Source organism: Pelodiscus sinensis, chromosome 3 (genome assembly GCF_049634645.1).
Source record: "Pelodiscus sinensis isolate JC-2024 chromosome 3, ASM4963464v1, whole genome shotgun sequence".
Lineage (NCBI taxonomy): Eukaryota > Metazoa > Chordata > Testudines > Trionychidae > Pelodiscus > Pelodiscus sinensis.
In genome coordinates, this window is record NC_134713.1 from 183,552,946 (window position 1) to 183,578,317 (window position 25,372).

The 25,372-nt window shown below is 42.5% G+C and overlaps 1 long non-coding RNA gene across 3 annotated transcripts in view; it reads right to left on the reverse strand.

Annotated features, from left to right (window-relative positions):
• LOC142827694 (uncharacterized) overlaps positions 1-22,408 on the reverse strand; it is a 67,134-nt gene extending 44,726 nt beyond the window's left edge. For 2 of the 3 annotated variants that reach the window (XR_012902408.1, XR_012902407.1), the window contains exon 1: positions 22,306-22,408. This is a non-coding gene — a long non-coding RNA (uncharacterized LOC142827694). Of the gene's footprint in view, positions 1-13,228; positions 13,342-22,305 lie in introns of those variants that run through there. The other variant, XR_012902406.1, reaches the window with a different exon arrangement.
• Positions 22,409-25,372: the final 2,964 nt, after the last annotated feature.

The following is a 25,372-nucleotide window of genomic DNA, read 5'->3' on the forward strand; positions in this document are numbered from 1 at the left end:
GCACCTAAATTCCTTTTAAAACCTGACCCTGTAAACTAGCAAATGTGTGTATATATGGGACCACATTTTCAAAACAGCCCAACAACCACAGCTGGGGCCAGATTTTCAAGAGTGCAACTCCCATTTACATAACCTGGCAAAGCAAACTGTGGGCTTAACTTTAAGCATGACCATCTTCCCAATTGATTTAAATTAATGACTCACAAGCTTTAAAGTTAGGCATGTTTGTTGCTGAATCAAGACCCATGCAAGGGGTTAAGCTATTTTGAAAATCTGGCTCATTCTGTAATGCAGATGAGTAAAATTGCTAAAAAATGTTGAGTACAAAACAAAAGAGCAATAATATTAGGTTGCATACAATACCCACAAGGTGCATGGCCTTCAGTTTATGGGCAATGATGAACACCCAGCCAGCTAGTTGTATGCACTGTGGACTGTCAAACACTCCTAATTAAAAAAAAATACTACATTGCAGAGGATATTTGTATAAGATTCTCCTGTGATAGAAGAAAAATTGTTGTTGTTTTTATCTAAAATTCAATTAGAGTGGTGATCTGTACAAGGTGATTATTTTTCATTCTGCCAAACACCTTAATATTTACATGAATCTTAAAAATAGGCTTGCCTTTCATTTTGATGATGGTCACTGAGATAATGACCGCTCCACCCTGTATGATTGCAGTTATGTACAATTATCACAAAGTTCAATAAAATAATTAAACCTGCAACTAAATCAATAGCATCTTCCAAGTTCAACTTCAACACAAATACTTGTATCTCAAGTAAACAGCTAGTCATTAACAACATTTTAGCTTATACTGAATGGCAGAGTCAAGAAATGACAGAATTTGGCCAGTCCAGCTATCAGCAGCCAGCAGTTCAACCACTATCCAGCAGGCCTGTCATCCAGTTTTAAACCAGACTGTCTTCTTTTTGGCTTGTTGGTCCCTTATCATGAACTGAGATGAAACAAGGCATGATTTGTCTGTTATCGGATGAGGGACAACAATCTTAAGAGCACATTACTCCACCAGAAATACAATTTATGTCATCATGCGCCGACAGTGTCCGTCTGCTATGTACATTGGACAAACATCTCAGACACTTTGCCAAAAAATCAATGCACACAAAATGGATATCAGACAGTATCACAAAGACAAAACAGTTTCTTGCCATTTCAACCAGAAAGGGCATTGTCTCAACGACTTGATTACCTGTATACTGCTTCAAAGACATTTTAATACCAGACTTGAAAGAGAAACCTCTGAACTGTCATTCATGCTTAAATTTGACACTTTACGCCTGGGTCTTAACAAAGACACTAATTATCTTACCCATTACAAAGATAGCTTCCCCAATTATCACCTCTAATATCATTAGCTCACAGACATTTACCTTCCTCCCTCTCCCCCCCCCCCCCGTTCTGAAATTTGATTTGTCCTTTTTATATGTGTTCATTTTTTTTATTATATCCCTTTGGTATATATGGTCATGCCTATTTTTTTCCACAATTTGATCTGAAGAAGTGGGTCTGGCCCACGAAAGCTCATCACCTAATAAACCATCTTGTTAGTCTTGAAAGTGCTACATAGTCCTGGTTTTTTTTCTATTCCACCTCTGTTAGTGTGACCTCATGTGCATCCTGCATGTGAGGTCACACTAGCACAGATGAAATGGTGTGCTCTTCAGAATGGCTTTCTCCTTAGCATGACCTCATATGGTAGTACTGAACTGTTCGGTATTCTGAGAATGCATGCGTGACCACACTACCTGGGCTGAGGTGAGGAGATCTAAATTGTATTCACACCTCTACCTGCTAAGTGTGACCGATGTGCGAAGTGACTCATTTAAGGTTTCCTTTTTCAACCTGTGTCATCTATTTGGACAACAAGTTTTCTGAGCAGGGCCAGATCTTTGCTGTTACCTGAAGGTGCTATGAGAATAATATTAATGTTTACGCTATAAACGTTTAGTCAAATATCGCTAGCAAAACACTTTGGCACATGTGTAGTCCATTGACTTAGGCACACATGTAAACCATTGACTTCAAAAGGACTATGCACGTGCCTATGTGCACTGCTGGATTGAGGCCATACGGACCACAGAATGTCACTTTTAGTGTACAGTAAAACTACTGATCCATAGATATAAAAACAAATTACCTTCAATGGGTAATAAAACCTTTATACCCTGTCTTGGACACCTTTCACTTGGTCACTCTGAGCCACCTCCCCATGTATTTTACATTCACAAACAAGAAACTTCATTGTGATACAGTTAAAGTTGACACCATCTTTCCATTTGAAATAATTAATGGGCATTTCTAGTTAAAATAATTAAATGTCTAACAATAAGGAAAGTCCAAGTTTTGATGTTTTATATATCTTGACTCCAGCTCACCCTCCACTTCCCAGTGGGAGATCCCACCTGTACTCACATCAAAGAAATTCAAGGATGCCCTATACATAGATTTCTTATTACATGACAGTGTCTCCTTTTTTCCTTAGGCTATCAAGAGGACTCCAGTGGAGCTGTGTTTTCAGGGTCCTCTCAACTCCCATCCTCTCCTCCATAAACAACAAGCAAGTTTCCTAAAAACTCTAACAAACAGAGTATGTGGAGAAAAAAATTGAAAAGATACTATGACCCCAAAATGTTAAACTATCCTATGTACTAGTTAGCAGTGATACTCACTGCATATCCTGCCATTCCACCCTATAGCCACAGCTCCATTCCACCCCTACCCAGAGCTATGCTTCATAGATACAGGGCAGCTCCTAAACTAAATTTGGCCCCAAATCCTGAAATCTAACAATAAGCATCTAACCAACATGTCAGTTTTCATTTATAAAGCACACAATAATATTATAGCCATCTTTTATTAAAAGGGAACATTTATTTTAGCAAAATCAAATGGGCAACTTAATTATGACCTTTCTGATTAAATAGTTTCGAGGCTTTTATCAATATGCTCCCAACCTCATCCCTAGGGGATTTCTGTGGTAACATGAAGAGCATGACCGTTTATTTGGCTTAAGGAACACATTAATTTATCTGGTTTATAGAATTTAAACATCTGACGAATGACAGTGTGGTTGATTTTATTCATCAGCTAATTGCTTTGCCACCTGGAGCTGCAGCTTTATATATTCAGCTTATAAAAGATCTGAAAAGGATCTCAATTATTCTTTAATTTGTTCCTTGAATATAAAGTAGGAAAATCTGGCTTAATCAAACATTGTCTCAATTCTATTGGGATATGTCTAGTTACCTTATAACAAGGTAAGCTTTCATTTAATCATATGATATGATAATTCCCCACTTTCAAGCCAAGTATCCTCTTAGTTACAATCAATTTTCCACTGAAAAAATAAACATTGTCTCTTTACTGAAATCCCAGTAGAGGAAAATAGCCCTTTTAATGCAACTTGCTGTTAGTACAACCACACTAGGAATTTCTGTTTTGGAATCCATTAAGCCTCCTAATTTAACATTGCTGGTAAATTGTGATATAGAGAGTTTTATAAATGATCTTCTATTCACGTGGCCATTGTTGGCATATTTGGAAGACATGGGTAATGAGAACCCAGGCAACATGGTGAAAACTATTAAATCTCGATTAATAAATGTTTTTCCATACTCTGCCGTTTTATTTTATAAGGCATTCCTCATGCAAACATGCCCCTCCGCAAGTATCTGTGCAAAAGTATCATTTATGATAATGTACAGTTAAATACTAAATAGCAGAAGCAGAGTGAATATATGATACATGAAGTACAAAGTATAATTTACATGTAAAAAAAGTCTAGGGAAAAAAGATGTATTTTCATCTAAGATTTTAGGATGCAAAGGAGTTGAAGAGTAAAATCGTAAGTGAAACTATTCAAGCTGACAGTGGCTGCAAAGGAGGAAGCTCTATGTGGTGGCACCTATAGCCCTGGAGAAAACACATGAATCAGCACTCATTGCCCATTCTCCTTCAAGGTCATGAAAAGCCACTCAAGACACATGTGTAGGGTTTCATGGCCACATCTTGGATGCAGTTCCCTGTAAGCTGTGCACTTGTGCAGCCATTCAGGTGAGATTCAGTTGCCACCAAGCTGATTAGCAGTGTGCCCACAGCTACATTGCGTGTTCTCCTGGTGGTGCATAGTCACACATGCATTGGTGCACAGAGAAAACTTTATTTCACACCTGGATGGAAAAAATGTGCACGAGGATGGAAAAGATTAGAGGGGACCTTGTATGGATGTCAGACTAATATACCTAATGAACTTAAAAATAATAATGCTAATTGTTATTGCTCTTGCCCAACTGAATATTTACACCAAAATAGTCACCAGTCAGTGCTATTTTAAAAGTGACATGCAGAAGGGAAAATGGGATTTGAGACCAAGTCTTGTTGCATTCTTTTTTAAAAAAAAAATTTCTTCTGCATGTGTTTTATATGAGAAACACAGGCCTTCTCTGCCTTGTTTTTCTTGGATTACTACCGCCAGCTAGAGAACCAGCTGGATTATAGCAACACCTCTGTGCGCTTGGGTGGGAAGCTAAGAAGACATTAGAGGTGCAGACATGACCTCATTGGACACTGCTGGCCAGAGGACCCTCGTCTTGTGTGCTCCACTCACATGGGAGAGGGAAGGAATTTTCCCCCCAGGTCAGAGTTGCAAGGACCTTGGGAAATTTTTGCATTCCTATGCATGGGACATGGTTCACTGGCTGGCATTCTCTCAGTATCTCTCACTGATACAGTTCCTTGCAATACAGTTCCTTGCCACTGCAGGGGAATAAAGTATTGGCGGCCTCCTGGGTCTCTCCTGTGCTGTGCCTGAGGACTGAAATGCTTTGGTCTCACTAAAGTCTTAGGGCATCTGAGTGAAAGGTAATAGACTGAAGTAGAGGAAGTCAGATGAGATGATCTAACAGTTTCATAGAGCTTTCTGCCAGAAGAGACCATGTGAACGAAAAATGAATAAAGGCTGATCAGAGCCTACTGGGTTCAATGAATAGACTACATATAATGTGTTTGGGGTCATGCCCTAAAGATAGAAAAGCAGTCCCCCCCACCCTAGTTTAAAACACTCTGTTTAACCAAGGCATCCTGCAAACAGCTAGGAAAGATGTTCCATCTAGGATCTGAGATGGGCATGAAGACAACTGGGGGGAAGGGAAAGCAAGTCCTGGAGAGCAATTTGCTCAGCCTAAACCAGGGAAAAAAGTAAGCGCAACAGCTCAATGGTTTAGAACTAATGGAAGTGTTGACTACGTGAAAAAGGTAGCATTGTCTAGTGACCTGTATCCTAATTATTTAATTTATTTATTTAGCAGGGGCTGGTCTTTTTTTAAGCAGAGTTTTCGCTAGTTATTTTCTTGAATTGAGTTGCATTTTGCCTGGTGTTTACAGACTATCCCAGCTAGGGTTGCCAGATGATTTAACAAAAATACCGAACACCCCCCACCCCAGAAAAAAAAACACTGTTGAGAAAAAAAAGGGGGGGTGGAGAGACCAAAATTGTTGAACAAAACAAAAATAAAAATAAAAACAAAAACAAAAAAAAAGACTTCAAAAGTTATTAAGCAAAAAAAAATAATACAAAAAACCCATCATGGCCCCTTTAAGGCCTTTGGGGGGGGGGGGGGGGGGGTTTGCTGGTGGCCATTTTGTTTTTTTACTCTGTGCGGGAAGAGAGTTCCCTTGCAGAACCAGGTAAGTGAGAAGTAGTTGGGGGGTCCGGGAACGATCCAGGGGCTGGGTCAGGGAGGGTCCGATTGCTAAGTGTGTCCGTAGGGTTGCCAAGTGTCTGGTATTTTTGCCTCCTGGCGGGGGGTGGGGGGAAAAAATTCAGACTACACCAGACATTTTAGGTGTACAGTATTTTCTGATTTTTTTACCAGACAGGAGGCAAAAATACCAGATTGTCCTGGTCAATACCGGACACCTGGCAACCCTATTCCCAGCTGAGGGCTGCCACCCTCAGTTTAAGGCCTGCTGAGTCCAAGGCACCCAAAATCAAGGAGGCACAGTGACAGCAGTCCGCAAAGCAATCTGGCTCTGCCACCCTTTTCGTTATCACTATGTAACCCATATTAGGAGAATGTCGATCTTTGCCCCGCTCCAGTGGCTAGTCCATATAATAAGTTAACACGTCCACTATTGTGTCTCTCCAATAGACTTATTCATTTGCTTCAGTAAGATGTATCTCTGGCTTTTAAGATCTGTAGGTCTCAGGTTCAATCCCAATAGCTGATCCAGGCAAGACTGGATACATGTGCAATCCCCCAAAGTATATGCAAGGCCAGATCTCAGAGGCATTCTAGTTTATTCTGACTTTCCAACTTGTCTGGGAGTATTGACAGGGTTTTTGAAAACATGCATGCACTTACATATACCATTGCCCCAACACACTTAGATCTCTAAAAATTTAACCCATCATTTTTCCACTTACATTTTTATTTTGTTTGCAGATTTGATGTGCATGACAAAAAAAATTAAGCAGAAAAATACAAGCCTCATACCTCCCTCTCCTATTTCCATATAAGTCATTTTGATCAATCCACTTACTCCTCTTTTATTTTTCACATTCTGCACCATAAAATGTCAAGTATTTACACATCTGGATGTGACTAACTGGCATGTGTGGGCTTAATTTATACATTTTTTGTATCTCCCCTCTAGAATTTAGCCTGTAATGTCAGAAAATGGACCAAAATCTGCATTCAGTCACACCTGTGGAAGCCTTTTAAGTCAGAATATCCACAAGCAGAATTGAGTCCTATACAATATGTGCAGAGAACATTTAAGAACAACATTTTAATGATACTGAATTAAAGCACAGATGTACCAACAGTTAAATGCTCACTCTCATTTTCTAAACAATTAGAAGACTCATCAGTTCAGGTAGCTCTGAAAGAGAGATTTCAGCAACTATTAAACAGCATTAAAATCAGTCAAACCTTTACAGATCCAAGATGAAAACAGGCTAACCTGAGATGCTGAACCTTAACCTTGTTTGAGTAGCCTATTATGCCAAGTGGATTAATGAAATAGCACCCACACACAGCACCATAGGACACGAACTGACCAGGCCTGGCCTGACTTTTCCCTATTATCCTAGCATAATGGTGCGGAGGGCCTGATTCTCCTGTCCCTTGCATCAGTCTTACCTCTCCTGATATAAAGAAGATCAAACTTAGGCCCCAAATTCTTGTGTGTTAGGATCATGATGGCTGTACTGTACCGGAACAGAACACTATTCCTTTGAATAATTTTTTAAACTTCTCTCGGAGTGTACTGTATTTTTAGAACTACCAGAAGCCAGTCATCTGTAGCTACTCCTTGCATGTTTGTATATATTTAATTAACATAATTATTTGGGGAAAAACTGTACCCATGTGGTTGCAGTTGCTCTGACTTTCAAGGATCACAGAATCATAACCTCCTAGAAGTGGAAGGGACCTTAAGAGATCATTATGTCCAGTCCCCAGCCCTCTCAGCAGGACCAAGCACCATCGAGATCATCCCTGAGAGAGGTCTGTCCAACCTGGATAGTCTTCCACTGTACAATACTCCCAACTTCCTCCATCAGAGAGGCATTTTCTAGGTAAATATAGCTTTCTAGATCTTGTAGAACAAAAACAGTAAGTAAGAAATTTTAAAAAATCAGAATAATTTATCCCAATTGACTGATTCTTACGAAGTCTTTGACTCTTCCCACAAAGATCTGTGGCTTTCTCCTCTTCTTCATTGAGCATGCTCTCCGCCTTCTAGGGTCTCCTTCCAATTTTATGCAAATTATATGCCCTGGGTCAGCGGTTCTCAAACTTTTTGGGCTCCAGAGCCCTTTACATGCGTAAAAATTTATACGGAGCCCCAGCGGTCCACTGATTATATGTGTTGTACCTATCGATGTTTTCAGTTTATCAACCTCACAGAGCCCCTGGAGATGTCTCGTGGAGCCCTGGGGCTCTGCAGAGCACAGTTTGAGAAACACTGCCCTGGGTGATACCATTGCAAATTGTCTTCCTTACTCTTATAGCTGTCCTGGGCATTTTTGAAGACCTGCTAGCTCTCGTCCATCCGCCCCCACTCAAGTTCTCTCTCAACCACAGCTTCTCCCTCAAGAGTTCTCTCTACCCCAGGCCTCCAGTCCAGTCCTGTAGGATTGCTAGTTTTTTACTAGAAAAGGGATGTGTGTTGTGTCCAGTCAGTACTCCTGATGGGACAGCCAAACATCCAATTACTGCTGAGTCCAAGACCCCAAAAGTCAAGGAGGCACGGAGAAAGCAGTTACCCTTTCCATTAGCTGCTGGGATGGTGGGAAGAGCAGCTGCTGCTGCTGAGGAGGAGGAGGAAGTCTGACAGTGCACCGCATTTGAGGAGCAGAGCCAGTAGCAGTCTGTCAGTCTCACTGGGTCCCAGCTCTCTTCCATGTCTCAGTTGGGCAGGCTGACAGGTAGGGAATGGGAAATAACAGGAGCTGCTATTGAGCATGGCTCCCTCTAGTGTTGTTTCTTTTGATTAGCATGGAGAGCTGACAGCACCTTTTATTTGTGTACCCAAGCCCAGCTTGGCAGGGAGCATGTGAGCCCCTAGAGAGGGGACACAATGACCTTCAGGGGGGAGGGATAAGCAAATGACGGGGGGCATATAGCATCCACTTTTGAAAATCTGGAAAGTTGGCAACCCCACCTCTAGTGGCCTCTTCTACACAGTTCCAATGCCCCCCTGTGCACACCACGTATACCCCTCCACCTATTCTGTTGTTTTCTGCCCTTCTTAAAACTCTGGACCAATTTGTCCTCTCCATGCCATCCACTGCTGAGTACACAAATAAAAGGTGCTGTCAGCTCTCCATGCTAATCAAAAGAAACAACACTAGAGGGAGCCATGCTCAATAGCGGCTCCTGCTATTTCCCATTCCCCGCCACTTCATCCTTTTGTTCTTTGTTGCTGTATAAGCGTTGCTCTCTATAAAAAGTAATTAAAATGTCTGAGATTTTCTCCTGGCTGACTTGTCCCAACCCAGATCCAGCTTCTCTCTAATTCAAATTTTAAAAATTTCAATTATTTCAAAATCAGGCTGAGTTAGTAGCGTTAAATGAGATGAGCAAACAGTGGAGTTCAAAAATCCATCTGTCTTCCCTGCAGCTTGTCTGGATAATAGCCTATTCAGAGCTGTACACAGCTGTGGGCTCTGCAACATGGGCTAAAAACCCAGAGCTTTCAAGTGTTCCCCTAAGAGCCTAATAGACAGGTCAAAAGCCTAAGGTAAAGCAAGTATGAGAGAGACCCACTGGTCAATGTGTACACTCTCCATTTCCCCTCCTCCCTCATAGCCAATGCACAGAGGATATAATACGTCTCTCCCCTTATGGTCCTGTCTCTTTAGATGAAGAGACTCGTACTTTTAGTACTAGAGGTTCCTTGCTCTGTTTCTGGTCTTGGCGGATGTGGTATCCATAACATGAGATTTCAGTAAGAGCTTGTCACCGTTTTTCCATTTAAAACTCTTTTCAGTTAAAAATGTTTTCTTGAATGAAAATTCCCATAGGAAGTTTGTCGTTTTTACATTTTCTGATAAAAGCATTATTTTGGTTTTGATTTGTCCACCTTCCCTCTCTTTCGGAAATCAATCATTTGTCTTCTTCCCCCACCCTGGCTCCCCATCTCTTCATCTTGCCATTAAAAATTGGCGTGGAAAAGAGTAAAATACCCAAAGACTGAAATCCCAATTTTTGTTCTATTTTTAAAAACTAATATTTTTTTCAGATATTCATTGAAATTGGAAAAAAAATTGTTGGAACTTAGGGTACGTCTAAACTACATGGCTCCGTCGATGGAGCCATGTAGATCTGTTTATTTGGCAAAGGGAAATGAAGCCGCGATTTAAATAATCGCGGCTTCATTTAAATTTACATGGCTGCTGCGCTGAGCCGAAAAACAGCTGATCAGCTGTTTGTCAGCTCAGTGCGGTATTCTGGACGCTCCCCTGCCCACATGAAAGCCTTTTATCGACATCCCCCGTAAACCTCATCCTACGAGGCATAAGGGGGATGTCGATAAAGGGCTTTCAGGTCGGCGCGGAGCGTCCAGACTAGCGTGCTGATCAGCTGTTTGTCGGCTGAGCGCAGCAGCCATGTCAATTTAAATGAAGCCGCGATTATTTAAATCGCGGCTTCAGTTCCCTTTGCCTATCTGTCTAATCTACATGCCTCCATCGATGGAGGCATGTAGTCTAGACACACCTTACTTACCAGCTCAGTTTCCACTGGTGGTAATGGCCAGTGCTAATACAGCTCAAATTAAACAGCACTCTTTACAATTGTTTCTCCAAATAATTATTTGTTTTATCCAGGAATGAACTACAGGCAGATCAGTTATTTGAGATCCTGACAGTACAGGCAAAGCCAATACAAAACTGATAGATCATCAGCCTGACTACTCCTTGCCTATCTGAATGTGGTCACTCCAGATCAGAGGTGAAACACACTGGTGGACACAACAGATAAGGTGACACTGCTGCTGCCCTTCCTCTGACTGTTCTGTGGATGATCGCTCTATTACAAGCACTGCTAATTCACTGTGTTTCAATAAAAGAAACAGCGTAACTGCCAATGGAAAACACACCAAGTAAAAACATCTTCAGTTGTTCACCAAGATTCTAACAAAACAGTTATTTCACTTCCTCCTCACAACGCAAATATAGAGATGGGGAAACAGAATATGGAAGAAATAAAAGGGTGGAAAGACAACTCTCCTTTGCCATTCAGTTCCCATTTCTGGCCTTCCTCGGCATCTAAATTCAGCATCTAATAACAAACCACTGCAGCTATCTCCCTACAATAAAGAGTAAGTATTTCAGACACAGCATTTCCTGTCACTGACTAGCAAGCAATGCTAATCAAGTACACCGCAGCCTGTCCAAACACTACGGAAATGAACACCCATGCCACTGGGCTCCTGAGGCTAGTGATGTAAGCTTCACTGCTCAGGGTTTTTAAACCTAGACTAGACAACACACTAGAAAATTACTAGGATTTGATGATCTAAAGCTTCTTTTCCATCTTTATCCTCTAGGAAGTTAGATATTTGACAGCTTAGTGAACATTGTGACAGGAAAGTTACAAGCTTACAAAATTCTGTTGCAAATAGCAGCTACAGGTCTTTGTCTTGATTTAACTTCCAAACAGGATTTCTACAAATCCTCTGGCTTTTTCAGTCATGTGTCCATATCGTATCTGCTACTCATAAATCAGCTGCAAATAATTCTAGAATAAAAACCATTATGCCTTATTCTCTTTAAAACATGCAGAATATAAGGTTTGCGCAAAAAGAGATGAAACCAAATAATCATTTACTTTAATGCGGTTTATTGTTAAAAGTTATTTCCTTTTTAGCTGTATATTTTTTAACTTAAACAGGAGGGTGTTTGTAAATCAGAAGTAACTCCATTGAAGTTAGTGGAATTACCCCAACGTAATACTGGCGTGAGAAGAGGATCAAGCCTCAAATATTTTTAAAAAAAAGCCAGTAGTGCATTAGTAAAAATTATATGTGGCCCCAGTAAATGAAGCTGTATGTACAGTATGCGACAGCTGCCTCATCAAACCAGGATGCTATGTAGAGATAATGCGATGCTACAACCACATACTTGGCTACAACAATATAGTCAGCACTGTAATTACAGTAATGACCTCCTAGAGCTATTGTGTCCTTAATTAAGTCTTTATCAGTAGGCATTTGCCACTTAATCCTAACTCACTGTAACTACTGCAGCGTATCATCTACATTTAAGTAAAGGATTACTGTATCATATTTCTGTCACAAAGATAAAAGGGAATATTTTAATTCAAGTAGCATTTACAGAATGAAACCGTATAATGTAAGAGGCCTATAGATGTCCTTTAAACAGCACTTCATGCCATGTAAACTCTTTTGTTTTTCCTCCTACTACTCTACTTTCTCCCAGTGTAAACTAAGAAAAACGGCATAAAACTAATATCACACCTAATTACATGGGTGACAAAGTGTGGAAACAGATTTTATCCAGAGATTCAGGGCACTGCACTGGAGGCACAAGTGCAACAGTATTCAAGTTTCACTTAACTATTTACCACTCATCACAAATTAGTTCACAAATTGCGCGGAGTGGCTACTGACAATGCCAGTAATGCTGCCTTTCAGTGGGAAAGTTCTCCTGAGAAGCCCTTTCTTATGTGTTCTTAACCTAAAACTAATTGCGTACATAAATAGTATTATTAATTTATGTTCAGCATCACTAACAGTTCTGCAAAGGTGCATAATCCGTTTCAGGAACAGTGGGAAGGGTAAAGGGGGGCATTCTCTAGGTTGTCTCAATGGCACTGCTGTTAACACAAACATGGAATCTTTGAGTAGGTCTGTCAGTTCTACTTTACTTTGACAGACTCACAGGCACCAGAGATGAGAGCAATTTTCTGCTTGTTTACTTGAGGGATTCTTATTCTGACTGGAAACCTGACTCTGTGCCCAATTTCCACCTCTTTTCAGTGTCTTCTTTGATATAAGTATTTCCATTATTTCCTCCCCTCTCCCTTCCATACACGCCCAAACAAAAAAATCCAGTGATCTGGATGAGATGAGTAAATAAACTATATATATATAAAAAAAACAGGATAGTCTTCTGTGTCGCCAGATAGCGTTAACAACACCTTGCAGTAATACCTAATGAAAATGGTAAGAGCAAGATACCTGTAAGATTCCCCTATCTAAGTACAGATTTTTAGTGGGCATCAGGCATTAAGTTGACTCAGGAGGTATTTATTGGCCATCCCTTTTTCTCACTGCTATCAGCATAAAACTCTCAGAAGCACTGAAGTCCCCTATTCAAAAGTGATTTAGGCACTTAAGGCTATTTCTACACCGCAATTAAACACCTACGGCTAACCCATGTCAGCTGACTCAGGCTCCAGTGACAGGAATGTTTAATTGTGATGTAGACATTATGGTCTGGCCTCAAACCCAGGCTCTCTGATTCACTACCCACACCCCCACATGAGAAGCAGGTGGCTTAACTGTGTTGTGGACACACCCTATATCTCAAGGAAAATTGCTTCTGAATATGACACATCAGAGAATAAGTCACTTATGCAATCTAGGAAATGTTGCCCAAGTCTCCAAAAGCTTGAAAGTACCAGATTAAGCTGTGTCTAAAGATTAAATGTACATTTTAAATTTTCTCTTTACCTTTTCAGATAGGAGATTCAGGAACCAACCTGGTTGTTTTCCAAGCACAGATCCCATCTCTCCTTGCAGCTGCTTTAGGGAATAGGCATACTTGCAGGTACACATCAGGCTCTGCACATAAAATTTTAAAATTCACCTAAGTTCCATTTTCAGAAATCAAATATGCACTTTAGTGCCTGATTCCCATGGAAATCTGGTTGCTGAACTGCAGGAAGTTTCCCTCAAATCTCCCCTGCCCACAGGGCTCTCCGCAACTATAGCTACGTACCTTTTTCACATATTTAGTTAACACCTATTAGAAATGCATGCATTTTATCACACTGTTCTTGGGATTTTGAATTTCTTCCACTGATACAAAATTCAACACATTGGCTGTGTCTACACTGGCACTCCTTTCCGTAAAAGGGACGCTAATGAGACACTTCGGAATTGCAAATTCCGCGGGGGATTTAAATATCCCCCCCGGCATTTGCATGAACATGGCTGCCGCTTTTTTCCGGCTCGGGGTTTTGCCGGAGAAAAGCGCCAGTCTAGACAGGATCTTGCGGAAAATAAATCCTTGCTCAGGATTTGTCTTTTAATTTCCTTCCTCTCGCAGCTCTAGCGAAATCTAATATTTTCATACAGGACGGTTTCTTTTTTCTCCTGTTATTACTGACCGTGTGTTTGTCTCATTTCTCAGATGTTGTTTCTAGCAGAAGTATGTAAAGTTACAAAAAAGAGAGCACTTAAAATATTAAGAAGCATTTTAAAGTTATGTGGGATCTGGCAGCCATGATAAATCCAAGGCAATTTAGTCTTAAGTGGGATATTTCATCTTAGGTGATCCCATTTTATTGCAGCACATGTAATGCAAGATCATACCAGCCAGAACGACACTGAAGCAAATATCTGGATGCAAGTGCGAGCTAAGTTTGGAGCAGAATCCCAACTCAGAACTCTCTCTCTTTCATTATTAGGAATCAGAAAAAAAATTTTTTAGCATGAGGCAGGGGGCATTAACAGGAGTGTTCTGGTGTAAGCAAAACAGAAGAAGCAATTCTGTCGCTCTGAGCTGATTAGGCATCAACTGGAGTATTGTGTCCTGTTCTGGGCACCACATTTCAGGAAAGATATAAAAAAACTGAAGAAGGTCCAGAGAAAAGCAACAAAAATTATTAAAGGTCTAGAAAACATGTTCTATGAGAGAAGACTGAAAGAATTGGGTTTGTTTAGTTTGGAAAGAGAAGACTGAAAGGGGACATGATAATAGTTTTCAAGTACCTAAAAGAGTGTTATGAGAGGATGGAGAAAATTATTCTCCTTAATCTCTGATGATAGGACAAGAAGCAATGGGCTTAAATTGCAGCAAGGGAAGATTAAGGTTGGACATTGGCCAAAATTTCCTAATAGTCAGGGTGGTTAAGTATTGGAATAAACTGCCTAGGTCAGTTGTGGAATCTCCATCATTAGAGATATTTAAAAGCAGATTAGATAGACATCTATCAGGGATGATCTAGATGGTGCTTGGTCCTGCCATGAGAGCAGGGTACTGGACTCAATCTCTCGAGGTCCCTTACAGTTCTAATATTCTATGATTAAATGTGCTATAACAAAGCAAACTCTAGTCCAAGAAAAAAAATGAAGCCTGTTTTGCAGTTTATTATGAAAGCCATGCTGCCTATTAATGACAGCAGAAAAGAGGGGGAAAACACTACACCCCAGATATTGCACACTGTAATGCTCAAATAGAGGGAAGCAGATACTGATACTGCACTAGACCATATTGTCACTGCTATAACCAACCCACATTCACTGGAGCTGCCAATTATTCCCAAGTCACCATTTTTTTTTCCTCCCGGAGATTGATCTCCTGCTTGAGGCTTTTTCACACCCATGACTCCAAAGCATCCCTAGTGGCATGTTGGCTAATTAAGAGCAAAATCCATCTCTTGATGAAATAATGCTTCCACTGAAAAGGATGTCTCCATTTTTTTTAAAAAAAAATTCTTAATCATGATGGTAGGAGCAGCATCTTAACACTTGTATTAAGCACAGGAAAAAGGTCTATAGCTGGCAATTAACAATGATGAAACAGACAGTGGTTTAAAGCAAGTTGCCGTGACATTTTTATCAAACTAAATGAGTTCACTAAGACCAGGAGCTGCATATGCTTATTGTCATTTAATGTTTGGGCAGCAACACATCAGCCACTCAGTATCAGGAGGTGCAGAATTTAATAAGTCATTTTGACACTGGTGTGAAACGAGCAAATAAGCATTCTGAGGAATGTGTTCACACTCCGAACAGACAGGCAGGCATTCTAACCATGTGAGGTGACACCAATCAACAACAACAACAACAACGAGAAGATGAAAGCCAGGAGAGGAAAGAGGCAGAAAGACTACTCTGAAAGCAGTTTTGTTAGTTGGTGTCTTGAAGAGGTGACATTGGCAACTAAACAGCAAAACTTTTGTTTTTCAGGGGTGTTAACACGCTATCATCACCACCCCAAAAAAGACAAAATTTCTGCCAATGACACGCACCAGGGTAAACAGCACTTTGTTGGAAGGAGTCCTGTCCTGCCAAGAAAAGTAATGCCTCTCATTGGGGGTACAAGTATTTTGTTGGCAAAAGAACCAACAAACAGCAGCTACACGGCTGCATAGCATAGACCAAGTGTTACAAGTAATGCCTTACAAAACATGCCTTACGCCATGTAACTCTCAATTATTTAACCCATACACAGATTATCTAAAATGGACTAAAATTAATGCCATGGAACTCTTCAGGGACTTTGTACTGTTCTAACAAACACAAACTACTTAAGCAGTGTTTAAACACAATATCTGCATGTATTCGGAGAGCCTCCCACACAGGTCATTCTGACTGAAGCCCATAGGAGTGCTGCCTTTGTGAGGACTTCAGACTCAGGCTTCTCAAGGAACCTCTCCTGACCCATCTCTTCCCCTCCCACCACCACCACCACCCTGCCTCTACTCAAAATCCCCCTCTGCCTGAGTCAGATGGGACTTGCATGCCAAACCCAGGCTGGGACATCCCTGGCTGACAAGGGCTGAAGCAGGGGATGATCTGGCACCTCTCCACCTTCCCTACTCATAGTAACGAGAGTTTGGGTGTCCGGTCAGTAGGTCAGACTGGACACGGTCAGAATTCCTTTTTGACTGGACTTGCCAGTTGAAAACTGAGAATCTGGCTAGTCTATTTTTTCACCATCTTCCTTTTGCAACTCTGCAAAGACAGCCACAACCTGGCCAAAGGTACTGAAAGGGAATAAGGGAAGGGGCTGGCAGACACTAGGCCAGTGGTCACCAGCCAGTTGATTGGGATCTACTGATAAATTTTGGAGCCTCTGACAGGGGATCCTAACTGGTTTGGCCAAGAGGCTATCAAGTGCCAGCACTTCAGCTGCTCCTCCCCCAGCTGCTATTCACCTCCTGCCCTTTGCTTTGGAGCTGTCTCCTCAGGAGCCTCCTGCTTTCTGGGCTGGGCAGGGTAGGGCAGAGTGAGGAGGGTGCTGATGTCAAGGTGTCCCCTCTCTCACTCTGTATCCTATCCCCACAGAGCAGGGAGGGGGCACAACCGGACTTAGGATAGAGTTTGGTGGCTGCTTTTGGGAGTGGTGCAGGTCCAGAACAGGGATGAGCCTGCCTTAGCCCCACTACACCACAATCCAGGAGCCACCTGAGGGAAGCAGTGCCCAGCTGGAGCCCACATCCCAAAATCCTACCTCAGTCATGAACCCCCATGTCCCTGCCCTGTATCCGAACACCTTCCCAGAGCCTGCACCTAGATCCCCTCTGGTACCCCAACTGCCTGCCCCCAGCTCAGCTCAAAGCCCCTCCTGGAGTCCAAATTCCTTAATTCAAGACCAGAGCTTGCACCCCAACCCTCTGCCCCAGCCACCTGATGGAAGGGAGGGAGGATGAGGGAAAGAGGGAGGACAGAGTGATCAGTGACAGGGCCTCAGAGAAGGAGCACAAAGGAGGCAGTGCAAGGGTATTTGAGTTTGAGGTAGATCTTGGATTGCACTTAAATTCAAAAAGTGATCTCGTATTTTAAAAGGTTGGAAATCATTGCACTGGGCACAGGACAGCTATAAAAACAACATTTTGATCATTTATGATGTAGTCGTGGTGATTATACAGCCCCATGTCCCGGGCTGACATGGTTGAATGGATGCATCAGGAGTCAGGTCACCTTCTCTGGGATGTGAGAGATGGATTTGGGGAGAAGCACCGGTGTGGGGATCAGAGATGGGCCATGCGCTTTGTAAGGCTCTAAGATTGAGGAGTGCTTGGTAGAAGATGGCACTTCAGAACCGCAATGGCTCTTAGGAGCCAGTAAAGAGCACGTCAATCAAGGGAACCAAACACAGACTCCGACTAGTTAAATCAGAGTAGTGACTTCAGTAGAGTTATGCCAGCTTACCGCTCCTAAGCCTGCAGCCCAGTTTCAACAAACAGCATGATTCCAATACTGAGTACCAGTTCTCAGACTTCCTTGAACCCCAGGCTATCTTGAGATACAGAACTCTGAATGATACTGATCACGCTTGCCCCTCAAGTATAACCATGCCATGCTCACTGAACTCAGCCCTGTCTCGGCAAGCCCTGGGTTCGGTCTAAAACTTGGCAATGTGTCTCTGAGGACTGTTTGCTTGCTGCTTGTTCCAAAGACATAGGAACCTAACCCATGGCATGGGAGTACAGCTAGCAAGGTGAGCTGGACATTAGTTATTCCTGGGGGAAATCTGCACCATGATCAGAGCTTCCTACAGCCAGGGGAAGTTTCTCGGGCTTGATTTGACCCAGTTTCAGCTGATCTGTGCAGAGGAAGGGAAATTTTGTCTCTGTTCTTCCCCCGCTCCCAGCTGGGACTAACATTCCTAGGCCCCGGAGGCATCCCTAAACACATCCCAGCTATTTACCTCTTCCCTCCGCTGCCCGAATAGATATATCTGAGCTGCCAGGGACGGGTGAGTGAGCGCTACTGCAGCAGCTTCTCTTTGCTTCTCCACAAAAAACATTTTCTGCAAGGAAGCAAAGGGAATCTGCACAGGGAAGGGGACATTCTCTGCTGCATCGCAGTTGTGCAGATTTGCCCCAGGAGTAATTCACATAGTGCTCACCTTGCTAGCTATACTCCCATGCTAGCTAAAAATGCAATGGGTACGTCCCTATGTCTTTGTAAATGAACCAGAATATACCACATGGCTGGTACATCACTTCTCCTCCTCCTATCCCTCACCTCATAAGGTCTTCACCCCCAACATCAGTGACACGAGGTGAACGTTCTTCTCTACACAAGTGTAGCTTTAGGAACCAAATATAAACATTTCCAGCCACATGTCTCTTGGGAAGTATGTTGCCTCCTACTTTGGTTAGGTGCTTATTCCATTTAAAGGGGGGGTCATAGAATCCCCAGTCCCTGAGTCTACAGAGATGGGGAACCAATGGCCCAGGAACTGCATTCAGCCCCCGACTTGCCTGGCCCTGGGCCCCATGGCTCTGGGCTTCCCTGCCCCCCAGCATTGGAGAGCTAGTGCTCAAGCCCTGCAGCCCCTTCTCCCACCCAGACCCAACACCCCAAGTATGCGTCCTAGCAGATTCCTCTTTTTTTTCCCCACTTTTCTGCTGCCCCTGGCTGATTTTGTTGTGGATCAGCAGCCCCAACCCCAAAAATGGTTCCCCATCCTTGCTCTACCAGGATGTGGGGGGGTGAAACATTTCATAGGCTAAGGGGGGAAACTGGACAGGAGATCCTTTTTCAAGTATTGCAAGCATATCACTGTTATTTATTATTATAAACAAACGTGTGCTTTTTTATGTCCTGGTTGTTAAAAGTTTTCAGTAAGGATTAAAATGAGAATAAAAGCAGGTCCGGGAGCATAGAGAGTGCAGGCAGCAGGAAGAGCTTTATGAGATCATGGCAGAGGAGTAAGAGATATGCAACCATGGAAGAAAGGGTGGAGAAGAGAGTATGAAAAATCCTGGACTCCAGCAGCCTAAACCCTCAACTCTTCAACACATAAAGCACTCTACTGAAGTCAATGGGACTACTTGGAGGATTACAGGTTTGCAGCATTGATTCTAGGAATAGAGAGAAGTGCTAGAAAGAGAAGACTAGAGAATATCAGAGATGCAGGCAATCTCCTCATTGGGAAAAACATCAATATGAGATTCAATCCATTTTTCTTTCTTACCACAGAAATACTTAAGATTTTTCTTTATTAAAAAATACAGCTATTTTAATTTACTCTCTATATTTTTCAGAGGGAAGGGATTCTTCAAGTTCTACACATCCTGTAACAACTGGTGATAAGGCTACAACTTTTGCCAGTGGTACTCAAGCCATTTTAAACCTGATTCAGCCATCTCACAGTTCCGTGACTAAAATGTAATTGATCCCAGCAGTGCGACTAAACTTTGCAGTCCTGGCTTCAAATTATCATGGTTTACACGGCACAATTTAGAATGTGTGGTGCCCCCTGGAAGGTGTAAAAAAAAAATCTCACTAAAATTTGTACTCATTGAAATTATAATAACTTTATCTCTTTGATCTTTCCTCCCACAGCCTCCCAGAGAGACCTCACAATTGAGTGCGTGGGCTCCACATCTTTTCTCATCCTGTTGCTACATTGCAGCATTAATAGTAGGCAGCAAAAGGCATTTGGCCTAAAAGGAACAGAGGGCTCTCCAAGTCCTTCATCCTTAGCTAATATCTTTTCCTTCCATGTACTTACCTTGGCATTAACTCAATGCCCAAGAGGATAGTTCAACTCTAGCAGTCTGATGAGAGGCTGATGCTAATGCAACTTCTTGGTTAGCTGCCAAGCTGTGCAGTAACAATGCGCATAGAGTCCACATCTCCCTCATGAAAAAATAGGAGTTTTTCCACCCTGTCATCAATACTGCAAGTTTGCACAATGCTTCAGAGCATGAAATCCAATAGCATCCCTAAGCTTGAGTTACCAACGGAGCTATTAGGTTATGTTGTGAGTAAATGTTTCCAAAGGGACATTAGACAGCTTCACTGAGGACCATAAACTTGAGGAAGATGTGTCTGTGCAAACATATCCCTATGCCTCCAACTTTAAAGAAGGTAAAGTACCACCAAGCAAACTTTAGCAATAGAGTCCAAAAATGCCAATGTCTTTTCTTTTGCAGTAGCCAGTCTTGGACCTATCAAAAATGTCCATTTTTACAGAGCTCCGTTATGCTATCTTTAACTCAAATTATATGGTACCTTACAATGCGAGTAGCCACACTGACTTAGTAATATTATTCACACAGTAAAGTGCTAGTCAGTATAAAGAAAGTTGGCTGAATCTAGATCCTAAAGAAAACTGGCTTCTCCCCCCCAATCTCCCAAGGTGACAGCACACCTTTATTTTGTAATTTTCCCCCACAGAGGTGATAAGATATATGATACTCTGGTTATCCAAGCATGTCCATCAATGTGTTGCTGTTTTCTCTTTGTCTAAAATAAAAGCCATGGCTACTCTGTGGGAATAAAAAAAACTTGACACATTCATAAATATGAAGCAAGTGGTAAGATGCTACATTCAGACACTGGATTTTATTTTATTAAACCTAGTCCAACAGAGCACAGAGGTCGATTTCTCTCTGAGGTAAATGACTCGGATCAGGGCCTGTGGAGTGCCATTCTCAGTGGGGGAGGACCTAGATTCCTTATACCCTAACACTCCTCTTTCCCTCTCAGACAGCCCCGCACATGAGCAGCCTGACCCTGTGGGCCCCATGAGCCTCTAAACCCACCACTTCCATATTTGGGAACTACAACTGGGCACACAGGCTTCCAGCACCACTCAAATTTGACCAAATCAAAAAGGGATTGGCACAGGTGGCCCCCACCTTCAACTCTGCAGCCTCTGACTGAGGTCAATAGGAACAACAAAGCCACAGAAATGATGCAGCCCAAATTCATGACTGTTTACACAGTCAGGTGTTATATAGAGTAGTGCAAGTTAATGAGAAGCATATTGGTGACTTTATTGCCCTTTGTTCATTTCCAGTGGAATTTTAAATACAGCCAATGTGGGCTCTCTTTTAACGTCTCCCCCAAGTCAGCAGCATGTGGAGTCACCTGGCACTGAAGGTACCTCTACAGTACAAAAAAGACCCTTAGCACAAGTCTCAGTGCCTGGGCCAGCTGGCCAGGGCTTAAGCTACCTGGCTAAAAACAGCAGAGTAGATATTTGGTCTCAGACTATTGCTAAGGGACAGAAACCCAGCAAAGGGGGAGAGCCTCAGATTCTGGGCTACAGCCCCACCTCAAACATCTATGCTGCTATTTTCTGTCCAGTAGTGCAAGCCCCATGGGCCCAAGCAAGTTGACCTATAGAGGTCTTTCTTCGCAGTGTAGATATATCCAGAGGGACCACATACACTACACCCATGCTTTAGACCTTAAAAAAAGGGTCAGTAGCTTTTGATTTTGAAGGTAGCATATGATTATGAAAAGATAAATACTTTGTCTACATGACAGTATTTATTGTTCCCAATGCCTTACAGATATTTGTCAAACTTCCCAAATATATTGTGGGAAAGAAGGTAGTGGGTCAGTTAATTTTAGTGGCAGAGGTTGGGGTGATTAAGAATAAACTTCTTTATACCTTTTGCTTGTTTTCCCCAGCCAAACCCACGATGGGAGGAGTGACCGCACTGATTCTGAATGCTACTCACAATCTCAAATCTGGAAAGGTGCTTTTACAGCAAAAAATTTAGTGAAGAGGCAGTGTTATCTAGCAGTTCAGAGACAGGATGGGAACTAGAACTCAGAAAACCTAGGTCCTAGCCCAAGGACTACCCTGAAAACAAGACCAGAATTAGTTTATGTGATAGGACCATCTGCCCTAGAGTATAAGAACCTCAAAACCACTCTAATTCTATTAAAAATCCCTCATTTTAACTAACAGTGATTCCCAAAGTAAAACTAAAGAAAATTCCCAGTTGCAGAGTGCACACAATAGAGCTAATGCTTTCTTCTGCCCCTACGCTACCAAAATTAGAGCTGGCCACATTTACTTCATACACGTATACTTTGCTTCTCACCTCTGGGTCCACCAGAACCTTGCAAGCAGACACCATTTTGTGGGCTGGAGAAGGCTTGTGCAGGCTGCTACTTATACCCTTGCACAGCACCACCTGGTGTTAGGAATGCAGCATGGCATCCTCCGTTAACCCTAATAGGGAACTGCCCAGTGGCAAGGAGTAGGGAGAGCTAAATGCCTCCAAATACTAAACATGTTGTCTAAGGCTATATACATGTTGCAGCTTAAGTCAGTATAAGTTATGTTGCTGAGGAATGTGAATAAGACATTCCCGACCAACCTAAGCACCAGTCTGCCCAGTGTTGTGTTGGTGGGAGGGCTTTTCCTGCCAACATAGCTACTGCCATTCACAGGTGCTGGAATAATTAAGTCAACAGGAGAAATCTACACTAGCAGTGCTAAGCAGCTGCATGGCTGCAAAGGCACTAACAGCCTCCACGGGCCCCTAGGCAAGGTGGGGGACTCTGCTCTGTACTCCTGGAAGAGGCGGGACCTCAGGTAGAGGGGGCAGGTCTGAGGGCAGCCAGCTCCACACTGCCTGGAGTGTGCCATACCAGCCTCCCCAACACTCAAAGCTTCACGGAGGCAGAGTGTGGTACTTTGGCAGCAATTGAAAGGGGCTTAGAGCTTCTGGCCACCGCTGCCAAGGCCCCTTTGAATCACCAGGCCTTGGGGCAATTTCTGCCTTTGCCCCTGTTGTCAGTGGGCCTGCACCGCTGTAAGCTCTGTAACATAGCCAGAGCCTAAGGCTGGACTCAGTTCTGGTCAGAATGGGCAGGCAGAATTTTTCCATTCTGAACCAAGGCCTGCTCAGAACTGACTCCTCACCTGGAATAATGTAACTAGAGACTGGAAATTATGTGTGCAGGGGTTTGGTTTGAATTAATTTACTTCAGGCATGAGTTCTGTGAAACTAGGTCTTTGGACTATGTACATATGTTGACTATGTACATAGATGCCTTATAAATCAAATTAATTTACATTTGATGGAACTTTTTAATTTGAAATATCCTATTCTAAAAGGTATAATAAAAATCTTCCTCCTCTCACTGGTTTTAAAAGACAATTCAATATCACAGCTGCACTATGATCCTATGGATTCCCAAAACATTCATCTTATGTATCAATTATTTAAGTGCAACGCAAATGTACACAGCACTTTAAAAGATATAAAAGGACAAGGTACATGACCTGATGAATTTTCAGATGTGAGTGGCTAAAGAAAGACACCAAAATCTTGATTGGAGCCGTATCTGGAAGGCCTAGTGACTGCTGGAGTGACAGCATCCTCCCTTCCTGTATGGAGAGTAGCAATCCAGTTGCAAGAAATGATGTTGATATTGTCAGTAAGAAATTAATGCAGGAAGACTCCATAAAAGAAGTGGGGTTTTCAGAAAGGTTACATCTACCCTGCAGGCTTCTTGAGCAAGAACTGTTTTGCACAAGAGTTCTTGTGCAAAAGGTCTTCCACAAGAGCACGTCCACATTGCCATGTGCTTTTGTGCAAGAGATATGCTTTTGAGCAAGAGCGTCCATGGCAGTGTGGACACCCTCTTGCGCAAGAAAGCTCTGATGGCCATTTTAGACCTAGGGGAAAATCATGTTGCCTGTCTACACTGCATTCTTGTGGAAGAGCTCTTGTGCAAGAGGGCTTATTCCTCGTGGGGAGAGGAATAATTCTTCCGAAAGAACCCCTGTTTTCTGACACTGTACTGTAAATTTACTTGCGCAAAAAGTTGGCAGTGTAGACGTAGCCAAAGGGTTTAGAATAGTAGGACTGTGTTTACCCCCGGGATAGTGGGAAACCATTGCAAGAGTAAGAAGTGGCAGGAGAAGAGAAAGGAAAATTGGGATAAATAATCAATAAAAGCATAAGTATGAAGGAAGAAAGATGAGAACTTCTGGTCTATCCTAACATTTGAAAAAGGGTGTGAGGCAGGCCAAGCAATGCTTCAGAATCATGTGATTCACCAAAGCAACATTCATAAGCACACTCATTCTGAACATGCAGTTTCAACTATCCTAATAAATCAAGACAATTGCATGCATGTCCACAATGGGTCGGATTCACCAATACATGCTGGGCTACTTTGTGCTGTCCCTGCCCTGGAAAGCAACTACAAACTCACCTTAAGTAGCTGGTTAATGACTCTGAGCAGGATGAGGAAGCCAGACTGCACTAGTGAATCAGGCTCATTGGCCACTCTATTGCATGCTTGAGCGAGGGAGGCAGCTGCACATAACTTCGTTTGTAACTCAGGCCATTTTATGACCTTAAAGCATGAAATGGTCTAATCTCTAATTCACAGACAATCTAAATCATATGGTGATTTGTGCACTGTAAGCAAGGGAGGTTGGTAGACACACGTTTTTGTACGTCAAAATGTCAAATATTAACGAGTATCCCACCGGCCTCCAAATGACAGGAAATCTGGCTCACTGATGGCACTTCCGATGTGAAAATATCAGAGCAAGACCCACTACAGCATGGGTTCCCAAACTGGGGGGCATGAATAAATTCTGGGAGGGGGACGAGGCGACCCAGCCCCTCCTTCCCCCGGGTCAATCTCCCCCTCTAAGTTTCGCTGCTATTCTTGTTTTTCAGCCCCAGCCAGTTCCTTTTTTTTTTTTTAAATTGCTCAACAAGTTTTGCTGCTATGGGGGGGCAGCATGAGGGTTTCTCAAAAATCAAAAAGGGGACGAGATGCCGAAAAGTTTGGGAACCACTGACTACAGTTTGTTAGAATAACTCTCCTTTGCACATTCATGTTGCTGTTGGAATGGGTCCTGTTCTGTGATTTCTCACAAGCTGCAGCAACTGCTGTGAGAATTTAAAAACTGTAAAATCAAATGGAGGCTACTTAGAAAATGAGCAATGGAAAAGTTGTTCCCTGACAATGTATTGCTAGAGCAAAATGGCTGGAATTTATACTCCTGTATGTTGTAAAATAAGGGTTAGAAACTGTGGAAGGCAGCTGAACACCAAAATCTGATTCAGCTGTGTGCCTCCCACAGACCCTGGGATTAATAAGAAAAGAGGAGAACAAGATGAGAACATCTTTTCCCTA